Source organism: Notolepis coatsorum (genome assembly GCF_963971535.1).
Source record: "Notolepis coatsorum genome assembly, chromosome: 19".
NCBI lineage: Eukaryota > Metazoa > Chordata > Actinopteri > Aulopiformes > Paralepididae > Notolepis > Notolepis coatsorum.
In genome coordinates this window covers 73499852-73524931 of record NC_140183.1, presented here as the reverse complement: position 1 = coordinate 73524931, position 25080 = coordinate 73499852, and the positions used below count along the sequence as shown (strand labels likewise).

General features: G+C 47.6%; 1 protein-coding gene across 1 annotated transcript in view; it reads right to left on the bottom strand.

Moving 5' to 3' along the window:
- Positions 1-25080, bottom strand: part of ccdc12 (coiled-coil domain containing 12) — a 67937-nt gene that overhangs the window by 5208 nt on the left and 37649 nt on the right. The window lies entirely within an intron of this gene.

Here is a 25080-nt window from a genome sequence, read left to right as displayed (position 1 = left end):
GTAAGTGTGTTTAAACACCTGCAGGTGGCAGTGCAGCCAAATATACTCTTGCAGAGATCAGGGGACAGAAAGGACCATCTGTAAACCCTCCACAGCTGCATGTCCAGAGCTGAGGGGTCCGTTAGTCCCGGCAAACCGGGCTTATAAAGCTCCCCTTTATTCCTACCAACATGGCCTATTAGCATGTTCCACCTGCTCCATGGGTTAGACTCGGGAGAGAGGGGGGAAGGGGCTGGAGGCCGCAGAAACAGCTGAGGAATGCTCCCTAATGAGTCAAACGATGCCATCTTTCATCGCGGCTCGACGTGGTAGGATTCTTGGCGAGCTTGGCTGACAACTTTTGCAGATTGTACCCTGAGCCCCGCGAGACAGAGGTAAACTATTGTCCCGGTGCCACGATGGGGTGGGATAAGGGAGGAGAGATCAGCTGTCGGGGCGTTGGGCTGCGACGGAGCTGGAGAGGAACATTCATCACAGCCACGCTGCCCGGCGGCGGACAGACCCAGGCCTTGTATGGGCTACGGGGCTGCAAACGCTAGTCATGATGATCCACCTTGGCTCATAGTCTCAGCTTCTTTTTTTTTCTCCCCCCTCCACACATCTTAACTCAGACTCTGACTCCTAAATCTCTCGCAGGGAGGAATGTATATCCTTTAGACCCACCCTGCGCCTCAAATCAAATCTCTTCCACCACTTAAGCTGCTCTTGAATAGACCCGCGATATTACTTCTTCTATGATCCTGTGAGCTCTCAAAAGGTTTTATCCCTTCACGTTTTTTTTTTATTTTTTTATCAAACACTATGAGTGGTAAAATAATCTACCTTCTATAGAGCAAAGAAAACGGAAGATATACTACTATGCAAAACTGTAAAAGGACCGAATTTGAGTGTTGCTCTTAACTCAACCCCATTTTTATTGTTTATTTATTTTCATTGCAACAGACTTGTAAAGGCAGAACACTAATGGGAATATAATATCACAAGTCTTCATGAGTCAAATTGGTCAATTAGGGGTGGGCAATATGGCCAAAACATCATATCATGATATTTCGACACAATATTTTTCACTTCGCTTTTGTAAGTTACTAAACAACAGTATAAAAATAGACTGATAACAATAGAGTGCTCTATTTGTAGCCTTAAAAGGCCTAAAAGAAAAACCCTTAAATTGTATTAAACACAAGCAAAGGTATCAGTATCGGGCACAATCTCCCTGTGAATGCATTTCATGATGAACTTGAAAGCGGTGATGATCTGAAGGTCGACGCCCGCCCGCCCCAAGTCACAGTTGAAGCAGAGATGCGTTGAGGCACTTTTTTTTTTTTTACCACAAACTGCTAATAATTGCCAATAATTGTGATACCCATCTATTACACATTAATAAACCTAATGTGTTCTTTAATAAATCTAAACAACTGGATTTACAAGAATATAGGCCTAAATTATTCTTTAAATTGTACAGTCCATCTATAGCCTGTAACATATTTCACATTTACATACATCCATATCTATCACTCTATAGCCTGTAACATATTTACATTTACATACATCCATATCTATCACTCTATAGCCTGTAACATATTTACATTTACATACATCCATATCTATCACTCTATAGCCTGTAACATATTTCACATTTACATACATCCATATCTATCACTCTATAGCCTGTAACATATTTACATTTACATACATCTATATCTTCCACTCTATAGCCTGTAACATATTTACATTTACATACATACATATCTATCACTATATAGCCTGTAACATATTTACATTTACATACATCCATATATATCACTATATAGCTTGTAACATATTTACATTTACATACATCCATATCTATCACTCTATAGCTTGTAACATATTTACATTTACATACATCCATATCTATCGCTCTATAGCTTGTAACATATTTACATTTACATACATCCATCACTCTATAGCCTGTAACATATTGCTTGGGTTTGTGTATCTTTTACAACATTCTTAGCTTTGTTTTGAATAATTCTGGAATGAGCTTTACTTCTCATTAGTAAGTAGCATTCCTTAGAGAAAAGGATGAATGGGGCTGAGTCCTTCTTTGACGTCATTACTTCTTTCATACTAATCCCTTATTGCAAAGTGTCCAAACATTGCATTTGTAAATTGCCGGCATACTCTGGCATGGACCATTCATAAATTCCGAGCAGTCAGAATGTCTATAACCAGAGTGTCACCCTCTCCAGAGCACTTATTTAGAATGCAGTCAGAATGTCTATAACCAGAGTGTCACCCTCTCCAGAGCACTTATTTAGAATGCAGCAAGAAGGAATTATCCTAGCTTCTTAACACATTCTGTGCCAAAAACGGAAATTACATGTTTGCTCGACAAGTCACTCGACGAGTCACTCCAAGCTGCACTTGGATGCACAGACTGGAGTGTATTCCGTGATAACACAGCCAATATTAACGAATACACCGAAACGGTGATTGACTATGTCTGTACTCTGGTAGAAGAAACAATCCCCTCCACCAAAATTAAAATCTACCCAAATCAAAAGCCCTGGGTAGACAAATCCGTCCGTGAGGCTCTGAAAGTGCGCACATCAGCATACAACACCGGGCTGGTGACAGGCAACATGGAAGAACACAAGATGGCAAGATACAACGTCAGGAGAGCAGTAATAGAGGCAAAACGGCGTTACAGGGATAAAGTTGAACTTCAGTTTGAACAGGCTGACTCTAGAGACATGTGGCAGGGCCTCAGAACAATGACAGACTACAAAGGCACCCCCCTCAAACTGAACAGTGACATCTCCTTAGCAAATGATCTCAATTCCTTCTATGCGAGGTTTGAGGCTGTGAATAACAACACCAGCCTACAAACCACGGCAATGGGGGGGGGGGGTCTGCTGATGGAGACTCAGTGTTCAGGGTAACAGAGCATGAGGTGAGACGGATCTTTAAAAAAGTGAATATCAGGAAGGCAGCAGGACCGGACGGCATCCCCGGCCGCGTCCTAAAAGTCTGTGCCGACCAACTGGCCCCGGTATTCACTGACATCTTCAACCTGTCCTTGGAACAGGCTGTCATCCCCACCTGTCTGAAGAAGTCCACCATCATCCCTGTACCCAAAAAATAGACGCCCGCTTGCCTCAACGACTACCGCCCTGTAGCCCTCACCTCCATAGCCATGAAGTGCTTTGAGAAGCTAGTGAAGGGCTACATCTGTTCCTCCCTCCCCATCAACCTGGACCCTCTGCAATTTGCATATCGCCCCAACAGGTCCACGGAGGACGCCATAGCCCATGTGCTGCACACAGCAGCATCACACCTGGACAAGAGGCAGGGGAACTATGTGAGAATGCTGTTCATCGACTACAGCTCAGCATTCAATACCATAGTCCCCTCCAAACTCATAGCCAAGCTCAGGGACCTGGGCTTGAACTATGACCTCTGCCAGTGGGTCTTGGACTTCCTGACGGGCAGACCCCAGGTGGTAAGAGCCGGCAACTGCACCTCCTCATCCATCACGCTCAACATAGGGGCCCCCCAGGGCTGTGTTCTGAGCCCCCTCCTCTACTCCCTGTACACACATGACTGCGTAGCACAGCGGAACAACAACACTGTAACTGAGGGGTACAATTCCCTGACTGTATTACTAGATATGATACTTACTACCACTACCTTTGTACTTAATATTCGGCCACCCAGTACACGGCATAAATATATTATCATGAACACTCTCACGTAGATGAAACGGATCCAACACAAATGTACGAATTAGAAACAAGTCTTTATTGCCTACACAGCGATGGTGTGTAGACTAAACACTTAATCACTTAATTACATTTATGAACTGAAATAGTATGCACTTTTATGGCAAGGAGTATTCGTCGGTATATCAATAGAGAATGTCCAATCTCTGAAGGCGCAGGTGGTAAATATACGACCTGGAATAGTTAAGGAATAACAGCAATGATACTTTAATGATTATAGGCTGGATACACTAGAGGGGGTTAATCCGGTCGCTTGTAAGCCGACAGGAGTAGGAGGGGGGGGGGGGTAGAATCCAGCTGCGTCGTCCGGCCAAGGGTATCCCAGGAGAACCCACTGTAGTGCCGTTCAATGCGCCGGCGATCCTTGGACCACAGATGAAAGCAGGTGGACTCTTTGTGGGCCGGCTCTCTCCGGTCCACGGGGGAGAGATGTGGAGAGACCTCGTCTTGCTGAGCGTCTCCTCACCTTGTATCCTCTCCAGGGGGGGGGTTCCAACACACGGTAGTGTCGGGGGTCTTTATCCATAGAATAATCAAAGTATCCAAAGCATAATCCGTGCCTGGGAAGGCGGGCTGTCGTCGGTAGAATAATCCGGTATACAGGTCCACTCGCTCGTCGGCTCTGGGGCTCCTCGGGTGCAGCTTCACATGGGGTCAACCACCCTGGGTAAGCAGCCAGTTCTCTGCCCGAAACGATGGGGTACTGACTACGGTAGTATTCTCACCGCACGAAGCACTATATATTAACAGACTATTATTAGCTTAATAGACTACTAGGACTTGTTCGTACATGTCGAGCGGTACGTTTGAACTGGGTCTGAGGGGTATGGCAGCCTGGCACCAAGGTCTCGACCAATAGTAGAATGGAGACTATTATGGGATGTTCAGTAGGCTAGAATGGATATTCAATGCATATTGTACAAGGAATATACAAGGGATATCAGGGAATATTAGAGAATATACAAATACAATTAAATATATATATATAAATAAATATATATATTCGGTTTAATCTGGCCCTTCACAACAGCCACCCCCTGAATAGGTCCCAGACCTAATCAGTTAAACGGAGACAGATTAATCGCGTTGTCTATTTACACATAAGGGTTTGCTGTAGGGGTCAGTCAACTTCACAAAGTCATAGGGTTGTAGGGTCATGGTCATCATCGATTGTGTCTGGGAGTCGAGGCAGTTCTATGAGCCTTGCCACGGGACGGGTGTAAGTGCGACCCTGGACGAGCACTTCAGCTGCTCGGACCTTGCCGTCGGCACCGGTGATCACTTTGCTTACGCGGCCGGCCGGCCACATAGCTCTGGGCAGTGATTGATCAATAATCATGACGACTGTTCCTTCTGTCAAATTGTCTCTCTCCTTTACCCACTTCTGGCGGGTCTGTAGAGACGGTAGGTAGTGCAGTAGGAAACTGTTCCAAAACTTGTCGGCTAATACTTGGCTGTACCTCCACATTCGTCGGCCGTTCGCTTCTTCAGGCCGGTACATTGTCTGGGGTAATGTGGGATCTAGCCGCCCCATCAGGAGTGTGTTGGGGGTAACTGGGTCGATATCCGCCACATCACTGGAGACATATCCGAGGGGCTTCGAGTTAAGTACTCCCTCAATCTCCGTGAGGACTGTCATTAGGACTTCTTCCGCCACAGTCTGGGCCCCAAGTACTGCGTACAGGGCTGTCTTTATGGAGCGCACTTCTCGTTCCCAAGTGCCACCGAAGTGGGGTGCGTTTGGGGGGTTGAATTGGAAATCAACCTGTGCTGGAGCGAGGTGGGTCTTAAGTTCTGGGCCCATAGCTTGGAAGCTCTCTCTCAGCTCTCTTTCGCCGCCTTTAAAGTTTGTCCCATGATCGGACAATAGGGTAGACGGTCTTCCTTTCCGTGATATGAATCTACGGAAGGCCATAAGGAATGAGTCTGTGCTCATGGTCGGGAGAAGCTCAATGTGTATCGCTCTGGTGGTCATGCATTTGAATACAATACCCCACCGCTTCTCGGTTCCTCTTCCTTTCTTTATGTGCAGCGGGCCAAAGCAGTCCATACCCGTTGAGTGGAATGGCTTGTCACCGATTCGGAGGCGACATGGAGGAAGGTCAGCCATCCTTGGTATGCTGGGCTGCGCGCGCCACTTGCGGCAGTCTAGACATGTTCGTTGGAAGCGTCGTACCGCCTCTCTTCCTTGTAGGATCCAGTAACGACGTCTGATTTCCGCGAAGACTCTTTCTGCTCCTGCGTGATGTACATCCTCATCGTATTTCTTTATAATCAGCTCTGTGACCTTGTGTCGGCTGTTCAATACGATCGGGTATTTAATGTCATCCGGTAGATTGGGGGCTCTGCGTAGGCGACCACCCACTCTGATGAGGGTGTGAGCGTCGCTCTCGGGGGCCAGGTGAATTAATCTGCTGTCGGATGGGACGGGCTTTCCTCCCTGTAGACAGGCCAATTCATCGGGGAACGAGTCTCTCTGGGCTCGCTGCAGTAGAAGCAATTCTGCTTCCTCGTAGTTAGCCGCTGACATATCAGCGGGGGACTTGCACTCCGGGTGGTACCGCAGGAATGTTCTTTGTTGTGCACTCTCGATGGACGTGCAATCGTTTATGTTAGGGTCGGTGGAGGCTACGGTGCTCAATCCACAGAACACAGACTTCTTAATTTCCACCTCCTCTGGACTTGCTGCCCTCGGGATAGGCATGGGCCACTGTCCTTCCGGGAGTCTTAGGAATGCGGGGCCGTCACTGTAGACATTGCGACGGGTGAGGTCATCCAGGGGCATCCCCCGGGTGATGACGTCAGCTGGGTTCTGTTTTGTATCAACGTAGCGCCACTCTGTTTCTCCGGTTAACTCTTCGGTTAGGTCTTGAATCTCGGTGACTCTGACTCCCACGAAGACTTTGTACTTGCATGAGTCCGATTTGATCCAGGCGAGTACCGTCGTGGAATCTGACCACAGGATTGTTCTAGACACCGGTATGGTGAGCTCACGTTGGATGAGCGTGGCTAGGTGCGCTCCGGCTAGGGCTGCGCAGAGCTCTAGACGTGGGATAGATTGTTGCTTGCGTGGGGCTACTCTCGAGCGGGCGAGGACAAATGCTGTGTAGATCTCTCCCCCTTGGTCTTGGGCCCGCAAGTAGGCTACTGATCCGTATGCGACCTCTGAGGCGTCACTGAAGACGTGCAAGTCCATTTTACATGTCTCTGGCCTCACCGTGGGTGGGAAGTAGCTTCGGCGCATATTAACGCCTGGGAGTGAGTGGAGCTCCATCTCCCACTCTCTCCAGGTGGATTCAAGGTGTGCGGGAATGGGGTCGTCCCAGCCCTGGTCCTTGTCCCACAATGCTCGTACAATCATTTTTGCCCTGGTGGTGTACGGTAGAATACATCCTAGCGGGTCATATTGTCGGGCGAGTGTTGTGTACACACTCCGTCTGGTGGTCGGTGCCGCCGCCGGCCTTCCCTGCTCCGTAGTCAGGGGCTTGTGTCTGTAGTGAAGCGAATCTGTTTTGAATCGCCACACCAATCCCAGGGTCATCTCCTGGGCTTCTCCCGGGATTGTAGCCATCCAGGTCTCGCTGCTGGCTGCCTTGTCCTCGGAGGAGAGGCTGCGCAGTACTTGCGGATCGCTGCTGGCCCACTGCCTGAGATCAAAGCCGCCTTTGATCAATGAGGCGCGGAGTTTAATCAGGAGAGCCTCGGCTTCTTCCTGGGTTGAAAGGCTTTGTAGACAGTTGTCTACGTAGAAGCTGTTCTTTACGCTGTGTCGGACCTCTTCGTCCGCTGCTGGGTCCTCTGCTACATGTTTCTGTAGTGCAAATGTCGCACAGCAGGGGCTGCACGTCGTTCCGAAGGGGAGGACTTCCCATTGGTAGATGGCTGGGTGCTCATCTCCTGGCTTCTCTCTCCATAGGAACCGTAACAGGGGCTTGTCCGCCTCTACTAATCTCACCTGCAGGAACATTCCTTTAATGTCCCCGCTGATGGCCACCTTTTCTTGGCGGAAGCGGAGTAGAACGCCGAGTAGGGAGGGGCCGAGTGTGGGACCGGGCAGTAACTCTTTATTCAGATTTTGGGATCCGATCTGGTAGCTGCAGTTAAATACTATGCGGTCTTTACCGTTGTGATGGACCTTGTGGTGGGGCACGTACCACGATTCAGTGGTCTGGTCAGCCTCTTTAATGTCCATCTTTGTGACGTGTCCCGCTGTGATGAGCTTCTCAATCTCAGCGCGGTATACACTCTCTTGGGCGGGGTTCTTGGCTAAGCGCCGCTCCGTGTTCAGCAGGTACCGTTCTATGGCGTCTGTCTTGGCGTGGAAAGTAGGCATTCCTTCTCGCCGCAGGAGTGGCGTGGCGTATCTCAACACGCCGTTGACCGGGACTCTCTTGGTCCCTGTCTCGAGGAGGTGAATGGCGTAAATGTCATCTTTAGAGCGAATGTCTTTCTTTCCATTCTTAAAGGGCATTTGTTCCAAGCTCCATAGCCGCTCTACGTGTTGCAGGAGTGCGGTTTCTCCCTCTGTGACTCGGGAGTGGAGACATCTAGTGGTTGTACTTCGGTTGAGAGATTTGGCGAGCGGGCCTTGGAGAGTCCATCCCAAACGGGTCTCGACTGCTGCAGGACAGCCTCGGGGTCCGGTATGAACCCGGTCTATCGGGACAATGAGGTCTGCATGGTCGGAGCCTATCAACAGGGTCGGCATAGCATTGTCTATGAGCGGGATCGGTAACTTGCGCAGATGTACATATTTCTCCATCAGCTTGGCGACGGGGTATGTGTACCGCGACAGTCCTATTTCTTGGCTGGTGAAAGCGTCTGTAATCTGGTGCCGTCGCTCAGGCTGGCCGCTTGCTGCGATAGAGAATGAGACATTCTCGCCCTTTATCGTCTTCAAATCTCGTCTTATTGTCCGAATTGTCATTTGGGTTTCGCTTCCCCGCAGCCCTAGCTGGGCCGCAGCGGAGGCGAGCAGCAGGGTCTTCTCTGACCCGTCATCGAGGACGGCGTAAGTGTCCAGGACTTTATTCTGGTAGCTTAGTGTCACACGCACTACTTTTAGGAGTACTCGGGCTCCACTGCTGCTGGCGGGATCGATGTACATGACGCTCGCTTTGCGGCTGGATGGTGCAGGTGAAGGGCGCCGTCTGTTACTGTCGTGAAGTATGTCCAGATGGGCTCCATCGCACTTGGTGCACCTTTTCTTTAAGCGGCATTCGGCTGCCATGTGTGAGCGCGCACAGCGAAAACAGCGCTTGTTGGACTTTATCCATTGACCTGCTTCCTCCGCGTTCAGCTTGGGGAAGGAGTCACATTGCGCTAGCCAGTGTTCTTTCTCACAGTAGGGGCACACTATCTTCCACTTCTCCGTTCTGGAGGGGGTACTGTGGCTCCTGCTGCTCGGTACTGACTCCGATTGGTGCATCACAGTCACCGATCTTCTTCCATCATTTAGTCGTCTGGTTCCTTCTCTGGAGCCAGGGGTGCTCCGTCCGAATGTATCTAGCCGTAGGCTGCTGACTTCTCTCGCCAGGAAGTCTGCTAGATCGAGGAGGTTCGGTTCGGGGCCATTCGGGTCTCTGTGGTCCCTCTGCCGCCTAAAGCGCTCCTGACGAGCGGGCGGCAGCTTCTCCAGAATCCTTTCCACATTTGAGTTGGCGTAAAGTTCATGCCTCCCCTTCTCTCTTTGCGCTCCCAACATCCCTACCAGGGACTGCACTCTGATGGACAGGTCGTCCAGTGCTCGATTGTCTATTGCTGGGGGTAAGCGGTCGATGTGTCGGATCTCCTGGATCACGTAATCCCATATGCGCCCATACCTCTGGTCCAATGCTACCAGCGCTGCTGTGTATGGGGTGGTGGAAGTCGCGTAGGCGAGCGCTATATTATGTGCGCGGGGTACCTTTAAGTGCTGCAGTAGGATGGCGTATTTGTGGCGTTCATCCAATACATCCACCAACATGGTCTCCAGACACATGCGGAGTTCTGTATACTGGGCCCGGTTCTCTTGGGTGAAGTCGGGTACCATAGGCGTGCCAATGTATGACGCTGACTGTGGATACATCGGCGAGCGTTGGGGGAGAGGCCTCCTAGGCGAGTCTCCTCCCGCTCCTTGGTATGGGCTGGTACCGGCAGTGTACCATGGCCCGCTTGTCCAGGTGCTGTTCCTCGGTGCGGGTCGTGCGTCGTGCTCACCCGTGTATAGAGTCGGGGGTCTGTAGCGCAGCTCCGCGGGAGTATAGCCTGGGCTGTACCGGACCTCCTGGTCCGGTAGAGTACTGTGCTGTCTTCGGGCGCGGTTCTCCTCCTCTTCCTCTTCGTCTTCAGTTAGGTCATCCAGTGCTTGTAGTCTCTGGTTTAGCCTCTCCACAGGATATGCTGCTCCTTCCCGGTTGCTAGGTCTCGCTTGGACCGGTGGGGGGAGGTGGTCTGTGGGGGGTATAGACCTCGTCTGTTGGTCAAGTTCAGGGTTGTTTACTCGGCTAGGGGATGCCGCCATGGAGGTGTGTCTAGACGAGTTCCTGGAGCCTCTGGCGGAGGGAGAGGGTGTTGTCCGTCTGATCAGCTGTTCTATTAGTTGCGACTGCTGTCTGTCGCGCGCTGCGTCCCGTTGAGCACCGGCTCGTTCTCGGGCCACATTCTCTTCCATCTGAATGCGTCTTATTTCTAGACGTATCTGCTCGTGTTCGCTTCGCTGCTGGATCTGCAGTCGGTCGCGTTCAGCAGCGGCGTTCAGGCTGATGAGGAAGGCCTGCTGTAAAACCTGCTGTAAAACCTGAGCTGACTTCACTGTGTTCTTGCTGAGTAATGTAAGTTAGTACTCAATCCATTGTATATTTCGATAATTGTTTGTTAATCAATCAGGCTCTGTGCAACCCCATTGGGTTTGACTTGAGCAGCCTGTGGTAATTAGTCCAATCAGTCAGAGGCAAAGCTTGTTTAAATACATTTGCCTGTGCACACATTTCTCTAAAACCTGAGCTGACTTCACTGTGTTCTTGCTGAGTAATGTAAGTTAGTACTCAATCCATTGTATATTTTGATAATTGTTTGTTAATCAATCAGGCTCTGTGCAACCCCATTGGGTTTGACTTGAGCAGCCTGTGGTAATTAGTCCAATCAGTCAGAGGCAAAGCTTGTTTAAATACATTTGCCTGTGCACACATTTCTCTAAAACCTGAGCTGACTTCACTGTGTTCTTGCTGAGTAATGTAAGTTAGTACTCAATCCATTGTATATTTTGATAATTGTTTGTTAATCAATCAGGCTCTGTGCAACCCCATTGGGTTTGACTTGAGCAGCCTGTGGTAATTAGTCCAATCAGTCAGAGGCAAAGCTTGTTTAAATACATTTGCCTGTGCACACATTTCTCTAAAACCTGAGCTGACTTCACTGTGTTCTTGCTGAGTAATGTAAGTTAGTACTCAATCCATTGTATATTTTGATAATTGTTTGTTAATCAATCAGGCTCTGTGCAACCCCATTGGGTTTGACTTGAGCAGCCTGTGGTAATTAGTCCAATCAGTCAGAGGCAAAGCTTGTTTAAATACATTTGCCTGTGCACACATTTCTCTAAAACCTGAGCTGACTTCACTGTGTTCTTGCTGAGTAATGTAAGTTAGTACTCAATCCATTGTATATTTTGATAATTGTTTGTTAATCAATCAGGCTCTGTGCAACCCCATTGGGTTTGACTTGAGCAGCCTGTGGTAATTAGTCCAATCAGTCAGAGGCAAAGCTTGTTTAAATACATTTGCCTGTGCACACATTTCTCTAAAACCTGAGCTGACTTCACTGTGTTCTTGCTGAGTAATGTAAGTTAGTACTCAATCCATTGTATATTTTGATAATTGTTTGTTAATCAATCAGGCTCTGTGCAACCCCATTGGGTTTGACTTGAGCAGCCTGTGCTAATTAGTCCAATCAGTCAGAGACTAGCCCCCTACAGGTGTGGGACAATATTCAATAGGGATTTAAGTGTAGTCTATCGAAGCGCCAGCAGAGCGCCGGCGACCGACTAAGACAGACAAAGACTTGGAGTTTTCCTGCTGGAGTTAACCGAGGAGGCAACCGAGTGCATCAGAGTATCTACTGCCCCTCACCTGCCCTCCTCTAGCAGGCCACTCCTTTGTACCTGCATTTTCTGGTCTTGCCTTGTTAGCTTGTCAACTTACTCGACCCACTGGTTTTAGCTCATTAGCTAAACCTTCAATCGGCTTCATACACATAGCCTTTAGCAGTTGATCCATAGTACTTCGTATCTTTATTTGTTCCTGCTCTACCTGGTGTAAACATGGCTATGTGTTCTGTCTGTCCTGTCTGTCCCTCTCTCCTAGAAAGGTTAACTCTGTTAGAGAGTCGTGTCCTTGAACTTGAGTCAGGAAAACAGTCAGCTTTAGACGTCTTGGACACTACAGGCTTTTCTGAGGAGCCTCTAGCGGGGTCTTCTCGTCTGGAGAGTCCCAGACATAGTGCTCAGGACAAGGCCTTTGCGCCCACTACGAAGCGGCAGTGTAACCCCTCGGCCTCGGCCTCAACAGCACCTGCTCCGCAACATGATTTTACACGTATTGCGGGTTCCGGTCCCAGTACGCAGCCGGTTCCACTGCAACCCCGTCGTTCCGTCCTTGTGATTGGCGACTCCATCACCCGGCATATTTTGCTAGACAAGCCAGCCGAGATCAAATGTTATGGGGGAGCCAGAGCTACCGACATTGAAGCCAACCTGAGATTTCTGGCGAATAGCATAGTCAAGGCAAAAGGTAACCCACGTATCACACCCACTGAAGATAAATTCGACCATATTGTTATACACGTCGGAAATAATGACTGTAGGATGAAAGTCTCTGAGGTCACAAAGATCAACATAGTTAGGCTTTCTGACCTCGCCAGAAAGATGAGTCGGCATCGAGTAATCTTCTCTGGCCCCCTGCCTGTAAACCGGCATGATGATGAGTTCGTGAGTAGGACAGCTTCTCTACACCGATGGCTGGAAAAATACTGTAAAGAACAGGGCTTAGGGTTCGTGGATAATTGGTCCTCTTTCTGGGGGCGCCCTGGCTTGCTGAGAAAGGACGGCGTGCATCCTAACATGCAAGGCGCCTCTCTCTTATCTCGCAATATAGACAAGATTATAGCTTCGGGCTGACAGCCACCCCACAAGCATGCCAGGGTGCAGGCTCTTAGCGAGCCTGCTAGTCATGCTAAACTGATGGACCCTGCCAATCCTTATACCTTTCTTGCTCGGTCCCTCCTCCACCAGGCTCCCCACTCCTCTCTTTCTATCTCTACCCCTAAACCTGTATACCCAATCAAAACTAGAATATCCCGATACGCTCCGCTTTACCCAGCTCGTCCTTGTGCGATAAACCATGCCAACTTAATTGCGATTAAACCTACCCACATGGCTGAAAACCGCGCTGCTAAGTATACAGAGAGTGTGAAGGTTGGCCTTATCAACATCCGCTCTCTGCCAACCAAAGCTCTTTTGGTAAATGAACTGATAACAGACCATAGTCTCGACCTATTGGGCCTCACTGAGACATGGCTTAAACCTAATGATTTTCTGCCCTTAAACGAGGCCTCACCCCCTAATTTTAGTAGCTCCCACATCGCACGCACCTCCAAGAAAGGAGGCGGAGTTGCTCTAATTTATGACTCTAAGCACAACTTTACATCCGACGCAAACTGTAAGTTTTCCTCGTTTGAGGTGCTCCTGTTGCATCCCTCTCCACCCAACAGAAAGTGTGGCGGTCTGATTCCTACCTCCACTGCATCCTTTGTAATGGCTGTCCTATACCGCCCCCCAGGCCCTTACACCCTCTTCCTAGATGAATTTTCAACTTTCATCTCTGAGCTTGTTATGCGCTCAGATAACATTTTAATTGTTGGTGATTTTAACATTCATTCCAATAAAACTCTAGATCCCCTAAATAAGGCTTTTACCGACATCATTGACTCTGTCGGTCTCATTCAAATCGTTGACCAACCCACTCACAGTGGTGGGAACACCCTTGACCTAGTCCTAGCCCGCGGTCTCACTGTGTCAAATTTGACCGTCTCCCCCTATGTTCCTGCTCTCTCAGACCACTACCTCATCAAATTTCAAATTGATCTGACGGTTTCTCGCCCAGACAGTGTAGAATCCTACATGAGCCGTCGTATTAACGCCTCAACTGTCCCAATTCTAGTTAACTGCCTACCAGATACCCTCTCTCCCTTCCTCTCTTACTCTGGCCCCCTTGATCTCTTTACAGACAAACTTAATGCCGCCCTTCGTAGCACCCTCGACATTGTCGCTCCCCTTAAACCTAAAATTAAACGTGCTCCGCAAAAACTAACTCCCTGGTTTACGGAGGAAACGCGCTCCTTTAAAAAGGCTTGTCGCAAACTTGAACATAAATGGCGTTCGACCAAACTCGAAGTATTCCGCCTCGCCTGGAATGATAGTTTACGTAACTACAAAAAGGCACTCTCACTTGCCAAAACCTCTTATTTTTCCAGGCTCATAAATGAAAACAAAAACAACTCAAAGTTTCTGTTTGACACAGTTGCAAAACTTACGCAGAAACAACCAAGTGCCCTAAACCATGCGTTCTCGGCTAACGAATTCATGACATTTTTTACCAAGAAAATTGACCTCATTAGAGATGAAATTGTTGCTTTACTCAACAATCAGAGTCCCTCCCAACCTTTGACGGGCATTCCCCCTGACTTTGATTCCAGTCATACGCTATGCTGCCTTGAAAACGTCTCACTTAGTGCCCTCTCTAAACTGGTTGGCGCGGCTAAACCTTCAACATGTCTGTTTGACCCTCTCCCAGCAACTCTCATCAAAAAACTCTTCCCAACTCTAGGCCCTGCCCTACTCAATATCTTCAACACCTCTTTGTCTACTGGCGTGGTGCCCCTGGCCTTTAAATCAGCCGTCATTAAACCATTACTTAAAAAACCGAACCTCGACCCTCTAATCTTGAAAAATTACAGACCTATCTCCAATCTCCCATTCCTATCCAAAGTGTTAGAACGGATCGTCGCAACGCAACTTACTGACCATTTATCAAACAATAATCTTAATGAATCATTTCAATCTGGCTTTAGAGCCTTACACTCCACCGAAACGGCGGTTACCAAAGTCACAAATGACTTACTGCTCTCTCTTGACTCAAACCTCACCTCTGTGCTCTTATTGCTTGATCTCAGTGCAGCCTTTGACACTATCGATCACTCGATTCTTCTAGGTCGGCTTGAGAACCATGTTGGCATTCGGGGTCTCGCACTAGCTTGGTTTAAATCCTATTTAACTGATAGAACACACTGCGTGGTCTATAATGATTTAACATCTGAGACCCTCCCAGTGCAATGTGGTGTCCCACAAGGCTCTGTCCTGGGCCCTTTGCTATTTTCGATTTACATGCTACCCCTCGGCGATATCATACGCAAATTTGGCATAAACTTTCATTTTTACGCTGATGACACCCAATTATATATACCTATTAAGCCAAATGATTCCTCCCAACTACAAAACCTTGAGGCCTGCTTGCTTGCCGTCAAAAAATGGATGTCGCAAAACTTTCTACTCCTTAATGCAGATAAAACTGAGATGTTAATTGTTGGCCCCCCAAACCACAGAGGCCTGTTTCAGGACATCTCCCTCAACTTTGATACCTGTCATGTATCCCAGAGCTCCACCATAAAAAACCTCTGAGTCATTTTTGATTCCTCCCTCTCATTTAATGCACATATAAAAAATGTCACCAAAATTGCATTCTTCCATCTTCGTAATATCGCAAAAATACGCCCCATTTTAACTCTGGCTGATGCTGAAACCCTGATTCATGCTTTTGTCTCATCACGTCTGGACTACTGTAATGCACTTTTTTCAGGCTTACCTAATTCAAGCATCAAAAATCTTCAACTCGTGCAAAATGCGGCTGCACGGATACTAACTAGAACTAGAAAATTTGATCACATCACACCAGTTTTGTCCGCCCTACATTGGCTTCCTATCCAAGCCCGCTCTGACTTTAAAGTGCTACTCCTCACCTACAAAATTTTAAATGGGCTTGCACCGCTCTATCTATCTGATCTCATCTCCCGATACTCGCCCGCTCGTGCTCTGCGCTCACAAAATGCGGGGCTTCTATCGACCCCTAGGGTTAAAAAGAAATCCGCCGGCCACAGAGCCTTTGTCTACCGCGCTCCCTACCTGTGGAACAAATTACCTGCCGTCATCAGGGGCGCCTGCTCTGTCGAAGCTTTTAAATCCCTGCTTAAGACTCATCTTTTCTCTCTCTCCTTCAACCTACCTTGATCTCACCTGGTCGGGGACTGACCTTTAGATTAATCTGTGTAGTTTAGTTATGGTACATGGTACCACTGGGTAGTTTACTATAGGGTAGTTTAGTTAGGGTACAGGGTACAGGGTACTACATGGTACCACAGAGTACTACTTGGTACTGCATGGCATTACAGGGTACTACATGGCTTACATAGCTCTACATGGCACCACAGGGTACTACATGGCACTACAGGGTACTACAGGATACTACGGGGTACTACATGGCACTATGGGGTACTATAGGGTACTACATGGCACTACAGGGTACTACATGTCTGCTCCTTTGCAGCACCACAAACATGGGAACTCTCTAACTCTTCCCCCCCCCCCCCCTCTCCCCCCCCCCCCCCCCCCCCCCCCCTTCCCTCCCCCTTCTCTCTGAGTACCCGTCTCCTGGCGCTGACCAAGGTGATGGATGCCTCGGGGTCTTGGCCAAGCTTGTAGTGACTGCTCTACATGCACCTCCGAGGCATTGGATCAGTTATTCACCGCCGTCTGTCCGTGGTCCTGTCAACTGATTAACAGACTGTTAACAGATTAACAGTCAACGCGGTTTCATTGCTGGGTTAAGTACTTCTATTCTATTCACATAATACGCTTACTTCATATATCTACTCCATTCACATATATGCCTACCACTTGTATCTATTGCTATGTCCGCCTACTACAATCTCATGAGCTGTCTAACGCCTGTCCCGTCTCCCTGTCTTCCTATGACTTGCTGTCCTGGAGTGTTGACCGGAGTGTTGGACGTCCCGTGACGAAGGCCGGGAGATTGCGACCCCCTCTGCGTGCCCCCCTGTCTTCGGAGGTCTCGTAGTGGTGACCGGAGTGCTGGATGTCCCGCGATGATGTCGGGGAGTTCGCGACCCTCTCTGCGCCACCCCCCTTCCCCCTGTCTCCGGCTGTCCCTGAGCAACGACCGGAGTGTTGAATGTCCCGTGACTAAGACGGGGAGGACGTGACCCTCTTGCGCCGCCCCTGTGCCTCAAATAGATCCGCTATCAACTCTATCTTTAATCTTTCAAAATGTTCAGTTGCTATCGCTATTAGCTCTATCTTTAATTTTTCAAAATGTACAGTTGCTATTGCATGCACTCATCTGTGTTTCACCACACACATGAGTGCATGCTTACCAACTGTCCGTCTGCAACACTACTATCACCGACATCTAAGAAGGGAGATCCCCCCTTGAACGGCCCTTCTAAGGTTTCTCTCCTCCACATTGCCTGTGGAGCTTTTTTTCCCTATTGTTAGGTTTTAGTGAGTTTTTCCTTACCTTCGCGTGGGGTATGTCTGGGAGTGTTTGCATTCTTTCATTTATTTGCATTCATCTAAAAAATGTTTGGACCCTATGGTGTTCTTGTTCTGTTCTTGACTTATTGTTATGTTGTCTTCTTGACTTGTTTAAAGAAGACCTGTACGGCCCATGGGGACATTAACGTGTGTTGTCGGGCCCTATAAATAAATTTGATTTGATTTGATTTGATTTGCTGTAGGGTCCTCTCTGCCTCGCTGGGAGAAGGCGGTTGTATAGGGGAGCCTTCCCTCGGGGTACTCCTTGCGGAGCCTTGGAGCTCTATCTCCACGGTGCTCTCCCCGTCTTCTTCCGTGCCGAGTTCTCTCTCGGTAGCGTTGTATTCCTCCCGGGACTCATCGGGGACTACTTCTTCAGTACTGGCGGGGTGTGAAGTCATGTCTGGTTCCCACTGGTCCCCACCGTGAACTTGGTCAGTTACATTAGAGCCCGTAGGGGCCTCTATGGTCGGGGTAGTCTGGGCGTTGGGGTTAGACATACTTTTACTTTCTAGTTTTACCGCGTTTACTGTTAGTAGAAGACTAGGTTGTTGACTGACAGCATAAGCCTCTAAGTACTGAGGGAGCCGTCGTTCGCGCTGCGGGCGTTGGTTAGGAGGATCGTTTCGTGGAGTGTTCATAATAGGCCATTTCAATATTAATAACACTATATTAATATTACACTAATTACCTCCGGCTCGAAGGACCAATTGTAACTGAGGGGTACAATTCCCTGACTGTATTACTAGATATGATACTTACTACCACTACCTTTGTACTTAATATTCGGCCACCCAGTACACGGCATAAATATATTATCATGAACACTCTCACGTAGATGAAACGGATCCAACACAAATGTACGAATTAGAAACAAGTCTTTATTGCCTACACAGCGATGGTGTGTAGACTAAACACTTAATCACTTAATTACATTTATGAACTGAAATAGTATGCACTTTTATGGCAAGGAGTATTCGTCGGTATATCAATAGAGAATGTCCAATCTCTGAAGGCGCAGGTGGTAAATATACGACCTGGAATAGTTAAGGAATAACAGCAATGATACTTTAATGATTATAGGCTGGATACACTAGAGGGGGTTAATCCGGTCGCTTGTAAGCCGACAGGAGTAGGAGGGGGGGGGGGGGGGGGGTAGAATCCAGCTGCCTCGTCCGGCCAAGGGTATCCCAGGAGAACCCACTGTAGTGCCGTTCAATGCGCCGGCGATCCTTGGACCACAGATGAAAGCAGGTGGACTCTTTGTGGGCCGGCTCTCTCCGGTCCACGGGGGAGAGATGTGGAGAGACCTCGTCTTGCAGAGCGTCTCCTCACCTTGTATCCTCTCCAGGGGGGGGGTTCCAACACACGGTAGTGTCGGGGGTCTTTATCCATAGAATAATCAAAGTATCCAAAGCATAATCCGTGCCTGGGAAGGCGGGCTGTCGTCGGTAGAATAATCCGGTATACAGGTCCACTCGCTCGTCGGCTCTGGGGCTCCTCGGGTGCAGCTTCACATGGGGTCAACCACCCTGGGTAAGCAGCCAGTTCTCTGCCCGAAACGATGGGGTACTGACTACGGTAGTATTCTCACCGCACGAAGCACTATATATTAACAGACTATTATTAGCTTAATAGACTACGTCCAACTCGACGATATAGTGCCAAATATGACTATTCAAATATTAATATACACGATGTCTCAATACCGATGGTAGGCGAACTTGGCCTTACTCCCACACGTGGCATCGCGGGGAGGCTTTACGTCTGTGACTCTATTGGAGGGTAAGAAACTGGACTGAAAAGAAAGTCCTACTTTAGTAGCGCAGTATATATACGCACTATGAACAAATAGTCCCATTAGTGGTGCGGTAGCCAAATTCCTACGCGGAACTAGGACTTGTTCGTACATGTCGAGCGGTACGTTTGAACTGGGTCTGAGGGGTATGGCAGCCTGGCACCAAGGTCTCGACCAATAGTAGAATGGAGACTATTATGGGATGTTCAGTAGGCTAGAATGGATATTCAATGCATATTGTACAAGGAATATACAAGGGATATCAGGGAATATTAGAGAATATACAAATACAATTAAATATATATATATAAATAAATATATATATTCGGTTTAATCTGGCCCTTCACAACAAACACCATCATCAAATTTGCTGATGACACAGTAGTGGTGGGCCTGATCTCTGCCAACGACGAAAGGGCCTACCTGGAAGAGGTAGAGAACCTGTCACAGTGGTGTCAGGAGAACTGCCTCTCCCTGAACGTCAGCAAAACAAAAGAGATGATTGTGGACTTCAGGAGGTCGGGGGTCAAGGACTACAGCCCCCTCAGCATCGACGGGGCACCGGTTGAGAGAGTGAACAGTTTCAAGTACCTCGGAGCCCACATATCCGAGGACTTGACATGGACCACACACATTGACAGTGTTGTGAAGAAGGCACGACAACGCCTCTACTTCCTCAGGCGCCTAAGGAAGTTCCAAGTCAGTCAGAAGATCCTTAGGAACTTCTACTCATGTACAATAGAGAGCATCCTGACCGGCAACATCACCTCCTGGTTTGGGAATAGCACTGCACAAGACCGTAGCAGACTACAAAGAGTGACACGTTCAGCCGAACGCACAATTGGAGGGGGGCTTCCCACCCTCCAGAACATTTACAACAAGCGGTGCAAGGGGAAGGCTAAGAGAATTATTAAGGACTCGAGCCACCCGAACAACTGCCTCTTTGAACTGCTGCGGTCAGGCAAGCGATACCGGAGTCTTAAGGCGAGCACAGAAAGACTCAGAAGAAGCTTCTATCCCCAGGCCATCAGGCTGCTAAACGAACAATAATCACTATGCAACAACCATCAAATGCACACAGCACACACACCCACACGCACACACTCACTCAAACAAACAACACACTGCAGCACCCACTCTCCACACTTTAGATCACACAAACACACTTACACTTTATATTTATTGATAAAGGATTTGCACTACAACTCGTACACCTACTGTGAATTGTACCTAAATTGCACCTCGTCCCATTTCTCCATTTCTGCCTTGCACTATATAGTATTGTATATTAGTACACTGCACAGTATTGTATATTGTATGGTAACTACGTCTATTCTGCATCGAACATTGTACATATGTCTAAACTGAACACTGTGACCTCATTTTTTTTACTTCTAATTTTACTATGTTATTTTATTTCATACTTATCTTGTCTTGCACAGTCTCTGGAGCGCAACAGTAAGAAGCATTTTGTATAAAAGTATTCTGTACTTCTGTATGACAACTATTTTTTATTTTTTTTATTGGTCTTTTTCCCCCTCCATTTTCCTCCGATTTTCTCCCATCCCAATGTTAGTCGTATGCCAATTCCCAGTCCCTTCCTGGTCGCTGCGCACTTACCCCCCACAGTCAGATCATCTGGGAGAGTGGAGGCTACCACGTGCTTCCTCCGACACACGTCCAGCCAATCACCGCTTCTTTTCACCTGGCAGCGTGGATTCTCATTGAGAGGGCGTAGCGTGTGGGAGGACCACACTATCCCCCTCACGTCCAATCCGCGCTTAGCAGGCGCCCCGACCGAACTGTAGGAGTCGCTGTTTACAACGACCCGGACCCACCCCGCCAGCTTCTCCCACCCTCTGATACAGCCAATTGTATCAGTGCAGACGGCCAGCCAAGCTGGTGACAACCCCGGAGCTGTGAGCTGGATTCGAACAGGCAAATCCAGCTCAGCTCCGGGGCTGGTGACGAACGCAATCTCCGCTCGGCCACCTAACCGCCTGTATGACAACTATTAAAGAAACTTGAAACTTGAAACTTGAAGCGTTGAGTGCCAAAAACGAGATATTACGTTTTTGGATCGTTTGATCTTTTTACTTTGATCCCCGCTCTACAGACTTGCCCGGAGCGATCTGCATAATTTTGGCACACTCACGTACACTAGAACTGCAATGCCGATCGGCTATCACCAGGTGGCAGTATCGTCCGTGTCTGAACTGCAATGGCTTGGGGTTGATACACAGCCTCACTTTTTTTTCTTGGTAGTGGCCCCTCCTCCTGCTGGAACAGAAATTCACATTGATCGCCTCGAAATTCCGTTGCCTAAGCGTATTTGACCATCGAAACGTGTATAGACATACACTGATAATCGCGATGGCGATGCGATCACTTGGAATTATTCTTCTTGGAATACCTTCTGGCTAAGGTAAGGTACATTCTATTCTATTCTACATTCTAGGTATATATATATATATATATATATTTTTTTTTCTGAAACATGTTAACGATCACAGTTCTGTGTTTCACCGGACGAAGAACATGCTCGGCAAACACGATCACAGTTTTGAGTTAAAACGATCTCGCGATCTATGAAAAAATACTGGATTATCTTGGAAATGCGCAATGTTTAGCGTGTAATAAACTACAAACTACAGTGTGTGGAAACAAACTATTATTCCCATGTTGCACTACAAGTAATGTTTATCAAAATGAGCCGCTCCATGCCCTCACAGCTATAATCCAGAACACACACACAGCTTCACAAACATAGTGAAATGATCGCGGAAACGACTATAAAGCTGGCATTCTAGCGGTAAAGATAAGTGATACGCGTGGCACTCAGTGTTAAAGGGATATGTTGTATTTTTTTGGACATTTAAGTTATATGAAATATTTGCCAGTAGCGTAGTGGATGCAAAGCTATTAGCTTAGTTACCGAGTTCTGTGGTCAGAGTTCTGGCTGGGTTCCAAGTGAACCGGGAAGCTTTAGACAGCCAGCAAGCGGCAGAAACAGGCTATTTTTTTCTATTTTTTCTCCCTCCTTTTTTTTCTATTTTTCTCCCATCCCAATTTAGTCGTTATGCCAATTCCCTTCCTGGTCGTTGCACGCATTTTCCCCCCACTTGCCAGCCTAGGGAGGGTTGAAGACTATCACATGTCTCCTCCGATACAGATGTGGAGTCAGCCAGCTGCTTCTTTTCACCTGCCAGCGAGGACTCTCACAGGCGCCCCGACCGACCAGTAGGAGTCGCTGTTTACAACGACCAGGATACATACCCCACCGGCTTCCCACCCGCTTCCCACACACCATCACCTCCTGGTTTGGGAATAGCACTGCACAAGACCGTAGCAGACTACAAAGAGTGACACGTTCAGCCGAACGCACAATTGGAGGGGGGCTTCCCACCCTCCAGAACATTTACAACAAGCGGTGCAAGGGGAAGGCTAAGAGAATTATTAAGGACTCGAGCCACCCGAACAACTGCCTCTTTGAACTGCTGCGGTCAGGCAAGCGATACCGGAGTCTTAAGGCGAGCACAGAAAGACTCAGAAGAAGCTTCTATCCCCAGGCCATCAGGCTGCTAAACGAACAATAATCGCTAAACGAACAATAATCACTAGGCAACAACCATCAAATGCACACAGCACACACACCCACACGCACACACTCACTCAAACAAACAACACACTGCAGCACCCACTCTCCACACTTTAGATCACACAAACACACTTACACTTTATATTTATTGATAAAGGATTTGCACTACAACTCGTACACCTACTGTGAATTGTACCTAAATTGCACCTCGTCCCATTTCTCCATTTCTGCCTTGCACTATATAGTATTGTATATTAGTACACTGCACAGTATTGTATATTGTATGGTAACTACGTCTATTCTGCATCGAACATTGTACATATGTCTAAACTGAACACTGTGACCTTTTTTTTTTACTTCTAATTTTACTATGTTTTTATTTCATACTTATCTTGTCTTGCACAGTCTCTGGAGCGCAACAGTAAGAAGCATTTTGTACAAAAGTATTCTGTACTTCTGTATGACAACTATTAAAGAAACTTGAAACTTGAAACTTGAAACTTGCCAATTGTGTTAGTAGGGACGACTGACCAAGCCAGAGGTACCGCTGACAGCTGGATTCGAACCCAGTGTCTCTGCGGTGGTAGGCGAGCGCTTAGTCCGCTGCACTACCCAGCCGCCCCAGAAACAGGCTCTTGAAACCAAAATGTTTTAATCCACACCACAAGATGTACACTAACACAAAATCATCGTCCTCTAGCATTTCCTCCAGCAATCATCGTCCTTCCAGCTGAAAGGCCCCATTACCTGTGAAATGGCTCCAGCGCATAGTAATACATGTAGTAATACACGTAGCAATACATATAGTAATACATGTAGTAATAATACACAGCTTTCTCCAAGAAACAAAATAGTGCCACGTGATTCCAGAATCCAAAGTGTTGGAGGATGATGGTTCTGCATGTTGTGGATTCAAACCTTTTTGGTTTCAAGACCTGTGTTTGCTTTCGGTTAGCTCATAACCCGGCCAGAACCCTGACCACGGGACTCTTTGTCATCATGGTGTTTGTTCCTATGCCTTGGAATAAGCAAGTGGTCTCAAAATCACTCCTCAAATAAAATCTAAATACATCAAAATAGACCAAATAAAATATCTCATCCGTGTCTGTAAACCGTTGGACGGCTGAAAAAAAAGAAGGAATATGTGTCTCCATTTTCCTTTTCCTTCCTTTGATTCACATTTTGTATAAGCTGGTATTCATTGAGAGAAATATATATATTATATATATGGGTTAACTTAAGCATTGATTCTTTTTCAAATGACCATCAGATTGCATTTACAAGCATACCTAACAAGAATTAACAGGAAATGCTACAAGGTTTCACATTGAATTGTGGGATCACCCTGGGGTTGATTAATTTACGGATGATTTATGGCCACGGTCCATTGTTTTGACTTCTAGACACTATAGTGCACTGGGTTATCTGATGGGAGAAGAGAACAGGACCAACATCTACATTCTGACTATCGTGTTCTGCGATACCACTGTTTACCACTGTTTTGGCAATCTGATCTCCCATGCAACTTTAATACTGGTCACACAAGGCGTTGCCCATTACACTCGCACCGCACTTAGCTGCATACGTCTTCAAGTAGCAAAGCATCGTCCGTGACAAACGTGCACCACCAGGCATTCAACAGTGTTCTGTCGCCTCCCACGGTGTCAGCAGTCATCTCTCTGTGCTCACGTGGAGAGCCCTATCCTGTTAGACCAGAGGGAGTGCCGTTGCTGACTGCCGTCACAGCACAGTCATTAAACATAAACAATGGAAAGAAAAAAAAGAAAAACGTCCTGCAGGACAGGAGGGCCAGCTCCTGCAATTAAGCCCCAGTAAGCTGCAGGATATTTGAGCAGCTAACGGCACAAGGTAAACAGGGTAAACAACCTGCATGGCGAGATCTACACTGGGGAATCCACTTTGTTACCAGGAGATGGTGTCCGGATAAGAGATAATAAGACGTTCTGAGGTAGTCCGGCTGTGGCACACGTGCTGCTGCTACTGTGGTCCTTCCGTCAGGAGTGGACACGTCAGGGTTTTGAATTAAACTATCTTCCTGACATGATTTATTTGATTTCATCTTTATATATTTTATTTCGTCTTTAATTTACCAGGGAAAAGTCCCATTGTTGGCTTGACCCCTGACCCGCTAGACATCTTCATGGAGCAAATAATGGGAAGCTCCAGAGTGTTATGCAAAATGGGGATCACCCCGATGTACAATTGTAACTCTTTCAGTGCCACTCACGAGATTTCTCGTGTTTTTTTTTTTTTTTTTTAA